The following is a 5,371-nucleotide window of genomic DNA, read 5'->3' on the forward strand; positions in this document are numbered from 1 at the left end:
TGTGTGTGTGTGTGTGTGTGTGTGTGTGTGAGAGAGAGAGAGAGAGAGAGAGAGAGAGAGAGAGAGAGAGAGAGAGAAGGGGAGAGATCAGGAGTCTGACCGACTGACCTACAGTCTAATTATGTATCATTATCAGGAGACACAAACCGATCTAAATTACTGCAACAGCTCCCATTCACATAGATGGATTACACAGAGCAGGCTGACACACACACACTCAGAATGAAGCCCCCCACCCCCCACCCATTCAACACTTAAACAAATATAAATCATATGCCTTCCTCACAGAGAATTTCTCCACACATTCTACAACCCCCATGCTCTCTTTTTGGTCTGTCTCCTGCACAGCTCAGGGGAAATATAACCAGCACTCAGAATGTTTTATAATCTATAAGCATCATTTATAAATTATGCTTTTATGTTGTAAATATTTATACGGTTTATAACTAGAGACTTCTAACATTACTTAGAGAGTTAGGCTGTTTAGGCTGCAGCTTGACCTTTGAACTAGTCATAGCCTTAATCTATAACTATTTCTAATCTATAGCTAACATTGGTATAATTCACAGTTTTGTCACCACTAATGCCAGTCACAGTAAGCACAGATTTTAGGTATTAGTAACTTATACATGCTGTTAAACCAACACATTTACATGTGTTGCTGAGTTTATGGCTGATGCTGCTGAGAAAATGTTGACCCCATGTATCACAGGCTACCTGTTTCTACATGTGGGTTTCACTGGCATTGAGAACAGGAATGATTACAGCACAAATATTCAAATGTTTGCTTTTCAATCTTAGGTTTTCCTTTCTAATGATAGCATGACTGCCAACTCCTGCTGTGCACCCAAAGCCTTGATCTGATGGAGTGCAACTCTTATTAGCTGTCTGTGTGTCCACTGCCAAATTATTACATTTTATACCAAACAGCCAGTTTGCCTTAAAATATTTGATTATTTTTCATGCGAGACCATTTATAAAATGAAGTGTCATATATGGATTATAATACAGTGCTATTACACCCCTATGAATGTATAATACTTTAAGTGAATTTAAACAAACTCCACTGAAAGCCTTTAATTCTCACCATCAACCAGGCATATTGATCATAGTTCAAACCACTTTTACAAACCTTGGTTTTGTGCAATAGGTATCTAATGACTACAGTAAGCCAATCAACTCTGCATGTGAGCATTTTACCATGTTTCAGCCAGTTCTTTCATCAGCCTAATTTTCAGTGCCAGCTGAATGTGTATGCTACCTGTCCAGGACCAAACGGCAGATAAACTTTTTACTACCAAAAGTGAAACTAGTGAAAATAGTAGAGTATTAATCAGGAGTTGGTAGAGACCACAACAGAACTAAAAAGAGTGGAATTATTGGATATTTTCTCACAAAATAGACACAAACATGACTTCAAATTAATACTGATGTTGCTCTGTATCTCCTGGAAGTATAAATAAGCAACTGCTTGTTAACATTTTTGCCATGACAACTTTATAGGAAGAAAATAGTATCATATGTCAGTGTTGTATTCACAGCTTGTTCCACTGCCCCCAAATGACAAAAATAAATTTTAATTTTATTATTTAGAGTCAGCTGATCCATCTGTAAATTGTGATGTAACTTAGATGCCAAACATGTATATTTCATTTTAACTAGCTAAAATGTAAGAACAGCAGGCAAAAACATACTGTAGTAGATCACCAGTAAAGACACTGTTCACTTCCTGAAATGTGACTGGCCGTGGCAGTCCACAGAACTGTCACTGTCCCATTATTATATGGAGATTGTACTATGCAAGATAAGGGTCTTGCTTTGCCTTGCTTCCATCTGGCTATTGCCCTGCACTGTATATTAAATGTGTCCATGACCTAAGTCTAGTAACCCTATGCACTCCAGTATCAAATCACGCCATCACCAAGCCCATTTACTATCCACAGCTCAAAGGAGCTGTTTCTGACTGTTGCTCTAGTAAAAGCATGTGTGCATCATTTAGACTCATACTGGTCTGTCCCCAGTTCTAAATCTCCCTCTGTCTAGGGCTTTAAGTCTGTTGCTGGCATTTTTTGAGCCCAGTAGTGGGGGGTTGACACCAGAATGGGAAGTCCATCTCTGGATCAACAACTCTACAACATACTGCTTCCTCTGAGAAGGCTCTTGACATTTTCTTACTGTGGAAGTAAGCATATGTCTGAAAACTCTCTAGAAGCCAAATGCATTACCTGTACTCCATGTCCAAACACCGTAACAAAACAAGTAGTGCAGTGGAGGCAGTGGAGCTGATAATGCTCAGTATAGTGCACACATGCAAGCATAAACAGGGCACACAAAGTCACTCCAGTGACTTAGGTTCAAAGGTGCTTATGAGTCTTCCAATTCCAGGGATCCTGGAGGTCTCCCCAGGGTCCTTGAATGAGCTTTCACAGGTCTTCAGTAGTTCCCAAAGGGTCACTGGTAGTGAAGCAAAAGAATTCCTCCTTGTGATTGTTAGCAAAAGGGACACTTGTATTCTAGTGACATGAAATCCTTGATTCAAATGATTAGATTATATATTTATTTATCTCCATTTATCTATCTAAATTAAACTGTAAGTAAATATTAAAACAGAATGGCAAATATAAATTATTTGGTATTATATTCATCCATATCTGAGCAATATTTGTACTGGGTTACAGAGCTTTTATGCTTCATGAGTTTAATATGCAGAATATGCCACAGTATGAACATAATAACCGTAACTGAAAGTGCAAATACTAACCTTAACCACTTATATAGAACTGTGCAACAAAACAAAAGGGAAAACGTCAGGGGTTCAGAAATTTCTTGGAAATGGCTACAATAGGTTTTTCCTACTTCAGCAGCAGACGTTTTGTGAAGGGGAGCGGTCTGAGGGTCCATCAGCTCAGAACCAGGCCCTGACATTTTTTCTGGTAACATTTAAATTTCAAGGTTTTTGATAAACCTGAAGCTAAACCTTTAGTAACTGTTGTATAGCTGTCTGGAATGTCACACCTGTGCCAGACAACAGCTAGACTATAGGGCTGATTTACGCCAGTTATTTTAAACATTTCTTAATGGCTGTGCAAATAATAATAATAATAATAGCCTATCTATGTCATACTTGGATACATTAATAAGCTGGAGTTTGGTAGGCTATACTTTGCTGTTATTTGGGATAGCACTGACTGAGCCTCTTCTAGTGGACCTGTGTTTTAACTGCAGTCAAACATTTGGTCTGATAGTTTGTTTCTTTGGAAAGTGGGTCCTCTGGATGTAGCAATAAATCATTTAAGAAGGACTACAGATATTATTTCAAATGCACAATGTGTTACTGTTTAGTAAAACTATTTTCTTTTAAGGAAAATGATAACATTTACTGTGTGTATAGCTCTTAAAAGACGGCTGCAAAGGCATTTGAATTTTATTTAAGCATATATAAAAATTAAATAAATGACTGAGACAAAATAAATCACTAACATTTTCATTCTCATGCTAATAAAAAATAGGTTGTAGTCCGTAACGTCTCTGGCATTTTAATGTGATTATTGTCAACGAACATTTGAAATTATAGCCAATTGTGAATAAACTTTAGTTGCAGTATTTATGCTTTGATACCTCTCCTGCAGTGTATCTGAGTGTGTGTGAGACAAAAATCCCCTGATTTTGTTAGCAATCAAGTACGCGCAATGCTCTAAGTCCGGAAAATTGACGTGCATTGCACATGCAGTGCGATTATTTGAAATCAGGTCCTCGCAAACGTTTGCCGCGTTTTGAAAGAAATATATAATAATGTGCGTATTTAAAAACAAAGAGGACCAGATAGTCAACATTGCTTCACAGATATGGTCTTCTACCTAATCAATCAAAACATGGCTTGCATTAGGCTAATACAAACAGCGGCTTCTGATCAAAATTAATGTCAAAATGATCAAATCTTGTGTATTTTAAAAGCATGGAATATGTCCAGTCTATGTGGCCTACTTGCGTGTTTCTAATTAAAACTGGAAACCAGTGCAGATGTTCAAGGTCTGCAGTTAAGCCGCATTTTAATTATTTGCGCACCCACATTCTGCATGTTAAACTAAATCCTGACCATAATCCTGCAAGCATTTGAACAATTACTACTAGTTATTTTGTTAAACTGTTGTGTTATATTTTCGTTATCTAGCATAACCACTTGAAGGGTGCTGCGGCGTCCACGCATCAGGGGTACGCACCCTGCCTCTAAATGGCTGAAAATGTTATATATGCTATTTATCCTATTTTATTTTGTGTTTTAATTTGAATTGGCGCATTTCGTATGGACCTAACCCTTCCTAGTCCCTGAAACCAGTAGAATGATAGGTTGCTAAAATTCAGAACAAATAAATCTAAAATAAGACATTGCTGCTTGGCGCAGAGGAACTAAGGAGCGCGCAGCCGCGGACCGAGTGGCTCGTACCATTTCCACTCCCACCGCTTGAAGTGAGTGACAGCAAAGCACAGACTGTGCAGAGCTCTGAGCGACTTTACCTGCTGTCGATAAGTCCTGTAAAATGACTGAAAGGTACAAGTGCAGAATATTTATTATCATGGCTCATGCACTGCTTTTATGTGTTATTTTGTGCGTGGATTTGATGTCAGACCAGCGAGTCTCAAGGACCTCCTCTCAAGCAGCTCTCTCTCATCAACCCCCTCTCAGAGCAAATTTCCAGATAATGACAGATGAATTATGGAACAAACTGACAAATTCCTACATTATTATGAAGCAGTGGATTGTGGTCGTGACAGATTAACCTGTAGAATTAATGAGGTTTATTTTGGATCTCAAATTCTGTTCAGATTTAATTAGTAATAATTGGCTGACGGAGACTGTGAAGCCAGTTTCTCCTCCTAGTAAAGATGACGTTGTAAATCAGATTTTCTCTCTCTCTCTCTCTCTCTCTCTCTCTCTTTCTCTCTCTGTGCTGGCAGCCTCTTAGCTCTAGTTTCTCAGATCAATTTGCATGAAAGGAAACAAGCTGGCTTTACAATAGCCTACCTCAGTATTAACTAGACAGCAGCCGGAGAGCCAGTGCCTGCACATTCCAAACGACTTTAACGCTGACAGCTGCTAACTGACTTACAGACGGATAACATGCAACACAGGAAAAGAGGAGGAATGACCTGCGCACTGTGAGTTTTAAAGAAGCGTAGTCTGTGACTTTATAACTACAGACAAAGTAAGAGGGAGAGGAGCAATGTCTTAGTGGAGGAGGAGTTGTTTGGACTGAACTGAGAGGCCTGTAGGGCCACTTTCGACAACTTTAGACAACTGCTGTACGGAATAGTGACTTGTGAGCGGTCGGACGTCCTGCTTTTTCTTTCGGAAGCCGCTGGGAAGATCATT

The sequence above is a fragment of the Monopterus albus genome, unplaced genomic scaffold (genome assembly GCF_001952655.1).
Source record: "Monopterus albus unplaced genomic scaffold, M_albus_1.0 scaffold260.1, whole genome shotgun sequence".
In the NCBI taxonomy this organism is placed as follows: domain Eukaryota; kingdom Metazoa; phylum Chordata; class Actinopteri; order Synbranchiformes; family Synbranchidae; genus Monopterus; species Monopterus albus.